Source organism: Bacillus rossius, chromosome 5 (assembly GCF_032445375.1).
Source record: "Bacillus rossius redtenbacheri isolate Brsri chromosome 5, Brsri_v3, whole genome shotgun sequence".
In the NCBI taxonomy this organism is placed as follows: domain Eukaryota; kingdom Metazoa; phylum Arthropoda; class Insecta; order Phasmatodea; family Bacillidae; genus Bacillus; species Bacillus rossius.
This window is the reverse complement of record NC_086333.1, coordinates 11,310,013-11,324,186: the sequence shown is the minus strand read 5'-3', so window position 1 is coordinate 11,324,186 and position 14,174 is coordinate 11,310,013.

The following is a 14,174-nucleotide window of genomic DNA, read 5'->3' as shown; positions in this document are numbered from 1 at the left end:
TGGGTGTAGTGGTGACCAGAAGAAAGTCACATACGTGCGATAGCGCACACTGGCCTGCACAGATGTAGCACCGACAAGGTCGTGCGGTGTCTAACACAGCGCACAAAGTGAAGGAACAGGGAAACTTTTAAAATCAAAAAATAATCTAAATATTTAAAGCACAAATTACTACATGGTGTACCGGCGATCAGTTCATAATGTAAATAATACAATATTGATATCCTAAAATAAAATAATTAATTTTTTTAGGTTTGCTTACTCGACTTAGGTATGCCCATAGACTAAACCTCGCTCTGCTACCATTTGTAATGCCCATCATGCCCCAAAATTATTATATTTTAATTTAATAAAAAATCCTAGGAAACAGCTGAGCAAAAATATAAAGAAAAAGACTAGTATTACCAGAGGTGGCATGAGGTGGTGAACAAGACAATTTGATACTCCCTGCACACAAGCAACTTGGGAGCTAATGGATCGTTTGAATAGATATAGGTTAATTAGAAATTAATAAATCACTTCATAAGTAGATTGGTCCATAGGTTTCCTGGTTTATTTAAAAAGCATTAAATTAAATCTGTTTATCATTTGTTTTAGTTTCACCAAGAAAGGTATTAACAAGTTATTAAAAGGAGGGCCGGCACGATATGAATAACACACATCATACTATCTTTTCAACAACAAATCAAGCACAGAAAAACAATTTAAAAATGTCCTTCCTGACATATTATAGCATGTTAGGTTCGTCCACTCATTACTGTAACAATTTCACATATTCTTATTTGTTAAGTTCTCTATGGCACTGCTCGCTGGTATTCATTTAAATAATTTCTTTCATTGGTTGTAGGGAGAAGTTATATTTTAAAATATCACCTGGGGCTTCAAAAGTTGGACGTCAGCAGGGATAAAGCTCTTCTTAAAGAGACTCGAAGTTCGAGATCCTGGACAACATGATGGGTGCAATTTCGGCGCCCAAATGTTGGACCCTGTCTGAAACACAAGCCAAATTCAGACGAATTGGACCTGCTTTCAGACAGTCAAACACAGTCGGCGCGAAAGACTAATAAACGGGAATTCGGGGAGGAAAAATAGACCGAAGTACTCACCAAACAGGGTGTAGCTCCTGGAATCAGGAAATGTCTCGCGCCAACATTAGAAAGCGCGGACCAAGAATAGCGCGGATGACACAGAAGAAACCATGATTTAGGAAGATAATAAAAATAAATAAAATGTGAACTAAAACATTATTTGTTGCCTAATTACAACGACTGATTGGCTACTACTTAATTTAGAAACTGGGATTACATCCCTTAACACCGATAACTACATTCCTAAATCGAAGGAAGAGTTCGTCGTTGCCGCGAAAAAGCCTCTCGACAGAGGAGACGCCGAGATGACGCGGTGAGTAGCCGAATTCTAAGTGCCGCAGTGGTGGACAAAGCTCTGAATTTTCGTCCATATGTGCTTACATTTCTAATGTACTTGCTTTATTTACTTTTGTGCTTTCTTTATAGAAACTGCTCCCTTTTTGTCGAATAATGAGCAGAGATACGTATGTACTCAGGACTTTATTTGCTTCATGGTTTGGAGACGACTGGTATGTTTCCGTGACATTGATATGACCTGTTTAAAATGTTGGGCGCATATCGGTGAATGAAACCTCTAGGTTCCAGGACGCTTGGCCAATGCGTATTGTTTTGTACATAAACTGTTAAAAATGTACGTCGAGTATCGGCAAAAGAACACCTCTTGACTTCTTATTGGATGTGTTTGACCATCTACTGTCTACCAACTAGATATGACTTGCCACCTAATAGTCGTACGTTCCTGAACGCTGAAAAGTCATTCCTGGCTAGCGTCTGGGTGCGTATTGTCACCAACTGGACGTGCCTGACCTCCAAATGGATGCCTGACAACAAACTGGTCGTGCCTTGTTGCTGAATGTACATGGACATTTCTAGTTAATAACTGGATATGTCTTGTCACCAACTAGATGTGCTTTTCTGGTCAATATATATATATATATATATATATATATATATATATATATATATATATATATATTCCTGGCCACCGACTGGATGTGTCTGGCCACCTATTTCATTCCTGTTTACTGAATAGACATGCCTGGTTAATCAACTGTGTGTATAACTGACTCAAAAACACATGTCAAGGCATGCAAAGGAATCGCTTTGCACTCTAACACTGTAAAAATGGAGAAATGCTGGTAATTTACTTGTTTGTATTTGTAGAATTTATGAAATAATTTTAATTTTTGTAAAAGTAGTTCTGTTTTATTTCTCGAACCGGTCACTCTTGTCGTAATTTTTTTTTCATGAAAGCTCTTTTTTTTGCAGTGACCAAGGATCGAACCAAGGAAAGGAACCAATCGAATCAATCATTATTTTAATAAGTGTTTTTCTGTTGAATTTTGGAATTTTCCTGAATTTCTAGCTAAATAATTACGAATTTCCAAGATGGCGTCCAAATTTCTAGATGGCGGGTGCCACAATAATAATAAATTATTACTACACTATAGCAGGTAAAAATTAAATTAACGTGTCGGCAGTGCACTCTAGCAGAAGAAAACCAGCTGGTGGCCTCCAGCAGACTAAAACAAGATGGCTGACATGATGTCATACTGGCTGGCGATATATATACCTTGGCATATGTGGTGGGAGGTCCTTCTGCCTCCAGTTTCGTGGAGGAAGGAATTGTCATTTGTTTTTAATTTTTGACCCCGCCGGTTTCGAACCTAAAACACAAGTGCGAGTTTTAAATAACATTTTATTAAAATGTGATAAATAAAATTTTTTATAAACTAAAATTTTTTTCCTGTTAATATCTGTTAATGATTGCCGATATTAAAGATGTCGATTGTGATACCATAATCCGAAATGACAGATTGTTTTTATATAAATTTTTAATTATTTTTTTTAAACTATAAAAATTTTCCTGATTTTAAAGCATAAAAAATTACCGATTATCGAGATGGCGTGCGTAACTAAAAGTGCAACTATCTTGAATTCGAGATGGTGTCCCTAACGAAACATGCAACTATTATTGCGTTCACGACCAAGATGGTGGGCGTAACGAAATATTCAATTTATCTAGAATAACATATCTCAACCAAACGAAATGTGCAACAGTGTTTTAAAATATTATTATGAAAAGATTTTTATTAAAATTTTATTAACAATATTTTTAATGGATTTTAACATTTTTTCCATCGTTTAGTACAATAATTACCGATTTTCAAGATGGCGGGCATGATGTAATACTAGCTGCCGATATGTACTTTGGCATTAGTGGTGGGAGTTAGCCTGCTGGCGGCTTCCGTGGAGGAAGGATCTGACGTAACTTTTTATTTTTGCTCTCGTGAGGTTCGAACCGAGGACTCCGAACTCCATGACGCAAGTGCGTTGCTTATATCTTTCATTAAAATTTGATAAGTTAAATTTTTTATAAATTTTAAAATTTTTCCCGATTTTCTAGTATAAAAATTACGGATTTCAAGATGACTGCTGTAACGAAAATTGCAACAATCTAGAATCCAAGATGGTGTAAACAATTTTATTAAATTAATGTTTCCCATTAAAAACTAATACCCTAACAATTTAAAATGCCATAACGAATGATTTCAACAGTTACATCGTAATCCATGATATCGTCGAAAGCTTATCGGAGGCTGTAGATATGGATTCTTAAGCCTCAATATGGACATTACCTGCCGTTGTCATTTTAAAGGAATAATACAGGAATTTTTCCCTTAAAAATTTGAATTTTTTTTTTTTTAGGTATTTAGAGTCATCTTTGAGTCATTTCATAGTCCAAAATGGCCGCCGTTACGTTTCAATCATAGATGTGGGTCGGTTCCCGGCTTCGCACCCTGCCACCCTGTGCCCGAAGGAACTATTATACACTACTGAGCATTTTAAAGCTCTTTATTATGCCCGGGTGCCCCTACACACGCCCCCGCTATTCTCGGTCCTTACTGTTACTACAGGCATGATCCTTTTTCACTAAGAGAGGCCCTTTTGACCAGACACCGGGGCACGGTAATCGAAACCCCAGAAAGTTTTTAATCGCAAATGCTGTTGCCCGCAGATTCAGCCCATTCGCAAACACTGGTCCCAAACTTGCAAAAGAGGACGCATTGCGTCAGGATTACGCCCGGCATTGTCCTTTTAGTTAAGACGAGGCTATGACCAGAGGCTGAGGCTACTCATCCCAGCATAGTCACCACTATTCACCCCCAGCAGCGGTGCCCACGTGGAAGCAGAGGATTGCCATTTGGTGCGGATAGGCTATATATTCGCTTCCTTGCACCTTTCCGCGAGCCTGTTGGATCATGTCTCGGATACTAGAGCCGGCAACAGCTCCGATACCTCAAGTGACAATCGCCTTCTCCGCTGGGTCATGCCCACTCCCGCCCGCCGCTGGGTCAGGCCCACTCCCGCCCGCCGCTGGGTCAGGCCCACTCCCGCCCCTCGCTGGGTCAGGCCCACTCCCGCCCCCCGCTGTGTCAGGCCCACTCCCGCCCCCTGCTGGGTCAGGCCCACTCCCGCCCGCCGCTGGGTCAGGCCCACTCCCGCCCCCCGCTGGGTCAGGCACACTCCCGCCCCCCGCAGGGTCAGGCCCACTACCGCCCCCCGCTGGGTCAGGCCCACTCCCGCCCCCCGCTGGGTCAGGCCCACTCCCGCCCGCCGCTGTGTCAGGCCCACTCTCGCCCCCCGCTGGGTCAGGCCCACTCCCGCCCCCCGCTGGGTCAGGCTCACTCCCGCCCCCCGCTGTGTCAGGCCTACTCCCGCCCCCCGCTGTGTCAGGCCCACTCCCGCCCCCCGCTGTGTCAGGCCCACTACCGCCCCCCGCTGTGTCAGGCCCACTCCCGCCCCCCGCTGGGTCAGGCCCACTCCCGCCCCCCGCTGGGTCAGGCCCACTCCCGCCCCCCGCTTGGTCAGGCCCACTCCCGCCCCCCGCTGGGTCAGGCCCACTCCCGCCCCCCGCTGTGTCAGGCCCACTCCCGCCCCCCGCTGGGTCAAGCCCACTCCCGCCCCCCGCTGGGTCAGGCCCACTCCCGCCCCCTGCTGTGTCAGGCCCACTCCCGCCCCCCGCTGGGTCAAGCCCACTCCCGCCCCCCGCTGGGTTAGGCCCACTCCCGCCCCCCGCTGGGTCAGGCCCACTCCCGCCCCCCGCTGGGTCAGGCCCACTCCCGCCCCCCGCTGGGTCAGACCCACTCCCGCCCCCGCTGGGTTAGGCCCACTACCGCCCCCCGCTGGGTCAGACCCACTCCCGCCCCCGCTGGGTTAGGCCCATTACCGCCCCCCGCTGGGTCAGGCCCACTCCCGCCCCCCGCTGGGTCAGGCCCACTCCCGCCCCCCGCTGGGTCAGACCCACTCCCGCCCCCGCTGGGTCAGGCCCACTACCGCCCCCCGCTGGGTCAGGCCCACTCCCGCCCCCCGCTGTGTAAGGCCCACTCCCGCCCCCCGCTGGGTTAGGCCCACTCCCGCCCCCCGTTGGGTCAGGCCCACTCCCGCCCCCCGCTGGGTCAGGCCCACTCCCGCCCCCCGCTTGGTCAGGCCCACTCCCGCCCCCCGCAGGGTCATGCCCACTCCCACCCCCCGCTGGGTCTGGCCCACTCCCGCCCACAACACCCCCCCTACACAGGTTCAGGACGAGACCAGACACTGCGCGGCTGCCTGTAATTTAATATCGCGCCGCCAGGGGAGCTAGCTATTGTTCCCGCCACTGCTAATTACGCTTCCAAGTTCCTCATTTCTGGAAACTTTATGCGCTTATTAGATTACAACTTGCTCGGAACTACGAGTGGAACGGGACTGACACGCCAATTTTCACAATAATCCCCAGCCAAATTGTGGTTTTTTACTACTTTTCCTCCGTGATGCTTCGTTCCATAAAGTCTTTTCTCACTGTTCTGAAATGTCAGTCATTAGTAGATCGTTCATTTTATTTTTTTTAAATAATTATATATTAATTTTTTATACACTGTTCAAGCACCGAACTAATGTGGTGAAATGTTTTTCCGCAAGAAGGCCTAATTCAGGGCTCTGTTCACATCCAAACCAGACTAAAAAAGTATAGGGATTAACATGTTAAACTTAAATCATATGATTCAGTCAGTTTAATGATACATCTTTTAAAAAAAAAGTCAAATGATTGGTTTTGTATGCTCAAAAGTTGCTAGACAAACAAAGTAACCATTATTATTATTATTTTTTACATAAATTAAAAAAATGCAAAGTTAGGTTTTTGTTTTGTCGTAGTACGAATACCCGGTTTTAGGCGTTAATATCTATAGTATAAATTTTTTATAATTCGTTCACAAATTGTTTAAACTGAGCTCACATATTGGCAATAATGTAGAGCGACCAAATGTGCAGTAAGACTGTCTTCTAGGGAAATTAAAAGTGTAATTTTTTTTTGTCTCTCGATAAATATTGCAGGCATTAAAAAAGCAAACAGGCAAAGCAATGTACAGATACAAAAAAAAATACTTATGTGAGATATTAATTTCTTACAATAGTTTAACGTTTCAGATGACCGAACCTGAAGTCCCTAAGAGGGCTTAGTTCAGAATCTTGGTAATGCAATTAATGAGAGTAATATTATTAAAATGAAGTTTGATATAGTTTTTTTTGTCATCCGCTAGGATAAACTTGTTGAAGTAAAGCAAGATTGGTAAAAAAAAATAATAATTTATATACGTATTTAAAATTTTTGGATATTGAATGCCTGGCAACAGGCAATTCCTTTAAGAGGCAGCCATTTAGCTATTAATACAATTAATACAAACAGGATAAACACATTAAAATGAAACAGAATATCATAAACATAAACATTATTACGAAAAACACGATAAGAGGGTAAAAACCATTATAAATATAATTAAATTGTAAATTAAATTATATTAAACGTTAAAAACAGTTTTATTTATGTCATATATTCACAAAAATAAATAATATATTCTATTAAATGTTTTCGTTTTATAAACAGTCCAGACCTTTACTACAAGTCTTAAAATTTATATACAATGTTTTGTTAGTTCATGACATCTGTGCCTTTTTTTTTTTTAAATAGGCGTCTCAGTCCGATTAAAAAAAAATTGTAGCTGTGGTAAACATAAAAAAACAAACAATTTGTCACAAAACAGCACTTACAACATTTCTTTATAAACTGCAGTGTTTGCGTGTTCGGTTATCAAGATTTTTTATAGTATAATTATTGATCAGAAAAGCTATTAAACAGGGGTTTAGTAAAAATATACCGAAACAGCTTTTTGTAAATCGTTTTAGGTATATTGGTATCAGTAATGGTCATGGAGTACCAAATGACCGAGTGTATTCTAATTTTGACATACTAAAGTGAAATAGAGTTTAAGTAGCCTATAGTCAGGGAAGATCTACAAATAATTTTAATGTTTATAAATCCTACCGTTTTGTTTGCACTTGCCATTACTCTATCAAAATGATGATGAAAGTAAAGTTTGGAATCTAATAGGACACTTTAATCATGCCTACATTGAATTAGTTGACATATTAGTAGTGTATAATGCTGAGTCTAGCACCGGCTTCAGGCTGTTGAGCATGGAAGTCAAGGACCAGTCGCCATCTTGGATTGTGAGACCATCGAAGCCATTTTGGATTATTTTGTCCATTGATCTTGACCTTGACCCTGTTGCCATATTGGATGATGTCACAGTTGCCATAATGGATTTTAAAATCATGGATATTTCTATTTTGAAATGTGTTGTCATGCCCTCCATTTTGTTTTCTAGAACTTTCCCCCATTTTGTTTTCAAGATTTTTCAGCCATTTTGGATCACGATGTCAGATCCGCCATATTGGAAATTCGTAAATATTATCAGAAAAATTTGGAAATATTTATAATTTATGAAACTTTTTAAATTATTTTAAATAACATTTTTATAAAAATTAATTTACACCACGGAGTTTGGAGTCCTTAATTAGAACACAGTAAGGGAAAAAGAAAGGAAGTTTTTTTTCCGCAGCTGGCAGATTGATACACACCACTTTTACAAATGAATATATGAACTTACATTACCCCTCCCACACCAATTTTTCCCCACCACGATGACCCCAAAAAATTATTTTCTTCTTGCAACTTTCCCTCCCTACCTCCAAAACAACCACTCCCTAACCAAATATTCTTTTTTGGTTTTTCCGTGCAAATCACCCCACCCTCCCAAATTTTATTTGTTTCAATGAAATTCTGGAACTCCTCCTCCCACTCTCCTTTTCCCATCCCCTTATTATATTCACCCATCTACCCCCTCATCCCTATTTTAAGCTTTAAATACCATCCGCCAACCTGGGAGCCATTAGTTATCTCCATTTACTGCACTGAGCGAAAAAAAACACCTCTTTATACTACTTACATTAGCTTAGTAGGTGCATAGAGTTGGACATAAATTGAATGTATTCATGCAGTTGGACTTCGTTCGATTCTCACAAACAGCATTTCGGTTTAACTTTCTGAATTTAGCCGTGTTAGTTAGATTCTCACAACCAGAAGCAACAATTCATCCCTTCAAAGTACCAACGAAGGCTTAGCTAAGAGCCAGCTATTAAATTTCATACTATTAGGACTTATCCATTCTTAGCCTAGTCCAGCACCTACGCCAGCTTCCAGAGACAAGCATCATGCATCATCAATATCACCCACTGGCCTCACGTTTAGTCCAGCACCTAAGCATACATCCAGAGTCAAACATCATGCAACACCCATGTCAGCCACCCGCCTCATGTCTGTCCAGCACCAATGCCAGCCTTATGCAGCAACCATATCAGCCACCGGCCGCATGCCTAGTTCAGCACCAATGTCAGTATTCAGAGTTAAGCCTCATGCAGCACTTATGACAGCCATTGGGCTCACGCCTAGTTCCGCACAAATGCTAGTATTCAGGGTCAAGCCTCATGCAGCACCCATGTCACCTACCGGCCTCACACCTAGTCCAGACCATTGTCAGTATTCAGAGTTAAGCCTCATGCAGCACTCATGTCAGCCACCAGCCTCACGCCTAGTTCAGCACCAATGTCAGTTTCAGAGTTAAGCCTCATGCAGCACTTATGACAGCCATTGGGCTCACGCCTAGTCCTGCACAAATGCCAGTATTCAGAGTCAAGCCTCATGCAGCACCCATGTCAGCCACCTGCCTCACATGTAGTCCAGCATGCTCGCCAGAATTCAGAGTCAAGCCTCATGCAGCATCCACATATGACGAAGTACCTCTCCCACTAGTATCAACAGTTGGTTATGTACCATGATCATCAGCAGCTTAGCGTGCTGTGGGGAACCAAAGTTTTCCAGCAACCGCTGAGTTACAGGAAACCTCTGATCAGGCAATGACTAACTCCGTCTCGCTTCCATGGTGGAGCATTTAAGATAACGTCTTGGAAAGTTACGAAGGCAGTGACACAGGTAAGGAAATATTAAACGCCTTAAACCGTGGACGTTAATATTTACCTTTATTTTTTTTTTCGGCCAGAGGCGAGATGCGTTCTTTAATTCAATCCTAGTTCAAACCTAGTTTTTAATGAAAAAGTTTACATGATAATTTCCTTCTTTAGTTTTTATATTTGTGACTATGTATGTGTTAGTCCATGTTAGCCAAATGATTGTCACGTATATCATCTCCGCCTAAATTGTTCACTCCCATGTTTCCTCGTAAACTTGTGTACTTAAAGCCTAAAAGAATCATTGGTGGAAATGTGAGGGAGCGACATATTTCATTACGAACTGCGACGGCCGGATTCAAACAAATTACTTCGCTTTTTGGAACATTGCAATGGAATGAGTCACGGTACTTGCATATGCTCTTGGGGTATTTTTGGCTTGTTCCTTCGAACAATTCCAACAATTGTAAAGACATATTCTTGCATTGCTACGAATAAGGAAAAGAGGTAAACCAGTTATCTACTGTTATATTCGAGTTGGTTCTGTGTATTTATCTGGACAATTCTCTAACTAAAAAGCTAGCCAAAGGTTCGCCTCCAGTCGTCGTCTCTTTTCCAACACAAGTAATTACACTAACTAGATATTTGTAATTCACATCACTCATAGATATCAATTTTATACCATACTTTCCTGGTTTGTTTTTTGTATACACCACGGCACCCTAAATGCTGTTCATTTGTGGTGCATTCAGCTGATGGTATGTAGTATTCTGTACCATGTGAGAAGAAACTGTCCAAAATAAACCTGATATTTGTGAAAGAATCTTCTTTTTTTCTTTGTTCCCGGGATCCTTTGTCATCAAACCTTATGCATTTGGTAATGCGTATGAATATTTCAAGAGGCATAACTTAAACTTACATAGGAATCTACAGGCTACTCCATAAAATTTTTGAAGGCATATTATTATCTTTCCTTGCTCTGCTTATATACAACAAAAATTAAAAATGCTTCTAACTCTTTAACTTTTGGATCATTAGTCCAACTGGAAGGAGGGTTATAGTTTTTCTTTTGATCTACTATTTCTAAATTTGTGCAATTTACAATATGTTTTAGCATGTTATTATCAAAAAGAGATGCCAAATTCCCAGAATACTATTAGTGTTTTTGGCTTCACATTTTTGACCCATCTTTATCTGTACAATGTTATGTGCATGAATATTTTTTATCTATTTGGATGTTCTGTCGACCAAACCTGGGTAGTTTTTGCTTTTCAGACTTTTTCTATGGCTCAATAAATATGATAATAATTTACATCATACCACTTACCAGTAGACTTGTTTTTTGTTCTATCTGTGGATGTTTTCTTGAAATTTTGCCCCTTGCCTATCACAAATGAGTAATGTTAAAAGAACAGATATTAAATTCTTTCATAATTAATGAGACCAAATTCAACCCATGAAGCATATGAAGTTTATACTTAAGTTGAACATATTTTTATTTCAGAATGCAAACACTTTATTAAAACTAGAATATAGTAATACATATTGTTGTACGTGTTGTTTAACTAAATTACAGGAGGTATAAAGTTTTATGTAGCAAACTTTGATATAACTAAGGCTATTATGTAGGTTGGTCTCCTCCTTTATTTTGATTTTAACAGGTTTATTACTCTTCATCGTCGCCCCACCTGAATATGAAAACATCCAGACGAATGCTTAAAGCTTTTAATTATTTTTCCTTCCGAAGTTCGCCTGCTAATCTATGCTGCTTGGCAAGCAAGTACTTTGCACGAATGTATTACTTCATCTCCTGCAGTTGTTTAGATCAATAACCAGACATGAATTAATTAGTCAAGAAGCGACCATAGGTCGTCGCGCCTTTTCCACATGCCCTTGAATTCCTGAAACATCATGTCAATGTTTACATGATCGTCGTAAGTGTGGCATGAATTATGTTCGTCCATGTGAAACAACACGTTTACACTGGCCTTGTCATGCAGCAAAAGCTTAGGTATTCTGGTGATTGGCTAACACATGTAAACACAGTTACATTTGCATGTCCATCCATAGAAATGTACTCTTGAATCAGACTGTGCTTCTCGCACATGTGGTCATCAAAACCAAACATGAAATCAGCTCTTGCTTTCCTAGAAAGCTACACATTTGCATTATAATTATACAGAAAATATTCCAGGTCTTCCAACTACCATACAGTAGTAACCATGTGGTAATAGTTTGGTTGTTGCATCGTCTTGGAATACAGGTACACCTTCTTGAACAGAAGGCTGTTTCATTCTTCCAACAAACTCAGTATGACATATATTTTGCTGTAGTTGGATGAATGTTTTACGCTTACTAAAGGACCAATAATCCCGAAAAAAGTTTTATCAAGACTAAGAGGTTTTGAACCAGTTAATATTCAGAGTCACTACAAATTTTACTACGCAAATTTAACGAAACGACATACACGCACACTCTCACACACACGCAGGACACACAATGAACAAAATGTACTAACACGCAATGGGCCCACAGTATGCACACTTAGTAGTATGTAAAAGGGGCTCCGGGGACAAGCTTCAGGCTGTGGTGCCTACCGCCATCTTGGATTGTGACGTCACGGCTGGCATCTTGGATGACCGTCATCTTGACCTTGACCTTTGACCTTCAAAATTTGCCAAATTTTTTCAAAATTTACCCAAAATTCGCCAATAAAACCATGGGGACAGGCTTCAGTCTGTGGTGCCTGTGGTACCGACCGCCATCTTGGATTGTGATGTCACGGCGGCCATCTTGGATGACCGTGACCTTGACCTTTGACCTTGACCTTGACCTTTGACTTATTTGTTTGTGTAATTGCTATAGCAAAGTCTTGGCCCGTCAAATGTATTACCAAATGCCGATAAGAATAAAAAAAAGACATTCGGTGTAAACCCGACACCCTGATTTTTGTTATCTTATATTACTCTCATGTAAACGCAAATAAACAAATGTTGTATAGAATCACGTCAAGTAGCGTGCTTGTTCGCGATGTGCAACGGTTTTTAGCCTCGCGCGGGGTACTGTTTATTAAAACGACAACCGATCTGTTCCCTACTGGAATTCAGTTTGGAAACGTTCTGCGATATGGCCCATGAGTTAGTGTTACGGTTGTATCCTAACAAGGCAGTGCTTATTCACTACCTTACCCAAATATCTTGGAATACCGGCCTTGTGACTTAAAATAAACATGTAGTTCATATATTATATAACATTCATTACAACATATATTCCTGCATACATTCTATACATGTCTGGACTTACGCAATCTAGTTCTCTGTCGTAAGAAAATAAAACAAAATTGCACATTGATATTATAATTATTTAAATAAATTTATATTAATACTTACTCATTTTCATGGACTTCAGAAATCTCCAGTTTATCCTGATAGGTTTTTGCTGGTTCATCGAAATTTTTCGTTTTACTTCAACTCCTGTAAAACAACGAAATTCAGTTATCCCATGAGGTCCTTATGTCAGAACCAATATCTAATAAATAGTATATTTAAAAACAAACAAAAGCGTTCATATAATTTATTTTTAAAAAGGATTTGCATTTTTTAAAATATCTATGGAAATAAATATTGCACATACGGAAATAATTCTTCGGATGGTATCTGATATGCTTCCTGGTGGATATTTACTGGTGACGCTAATTTCTCGGAAGAGCTTGTACTGGATGATGTTCCTGGGGTTACATCCTCCAAGTTACGTGCGCCTTTCCTGCAACAGTATTTATGACGACAATAAACCAACACGTAACATAAACTTTAATTTCATAAGAGTAATATTTTATAGAAATTATTTTACTTACACGTAGTTACGTAGTGCCACTGGCCTGCGCCTCTTTTTCCTGCGTGCTGATAAATATAATCTGCATTTACTAGAATTCCGCGCCATTGATAGCTAGAGTGTGGCGAACCTCAGTTTTTGGGCAGCTCCGCAGGTAGTGCCAGCCCCCACCCCTTCCCCCTCCTTGTGTTATCAGGCTCGGGCAGAGTCCAGCGCCCAGCAGGGGGGAGCTTAGCAGCTCAGCAGAGGGGCTCTCGCCGTCTACTTCTCTTCTTCTCTTCCCTGGCTCCCACAGTATTTCCCGTGCATTCAGCATTTCATTTATTCACCCAGCAATGTGTGCATTGCTTTAGAAAAATGCACTTTTCTCGAAAACCTCAGTGATGATAATGAGGGAAGCCTTAATTATGGTTTTATAAAGGACTAAAGAATATGCTTTTATAAAAAATTATTCGAGAAATATTTAATTAGAATTTATGAAAACTAGGCTGAATACAGCTTAAAAACGGTACTTTCAGTAACGAATTAAAGTGATTTAAACAAAAAAATTACAAAATTTCGGACACAAACGACCATGCGTATTTAGTTTTCTATAAATGGTTGTTTTTACATTTTTTTTAATATGGATAATTAATGAAAATATTGAGAGAGATCCGAGACTCTGCAATACACAGGTTCAGCATCTCTGATGAATCCTCTTAAGCTGCTTTAAACCTTCCCAACATGTTTTATTTAAATTATTCATGTTTACATAAAATTACATTTTTTGCATCGGCCAGGGATCGAACCAAGGACAGAAACTAAAATAATCAATCGGTATATTAATTGCGAATTTATTTAATGAATTTTGGAATTTTTCCCGAATTTCTAGCTAAATATTTACGAATTTCCAAGTTGGCACCCAAATGTCAA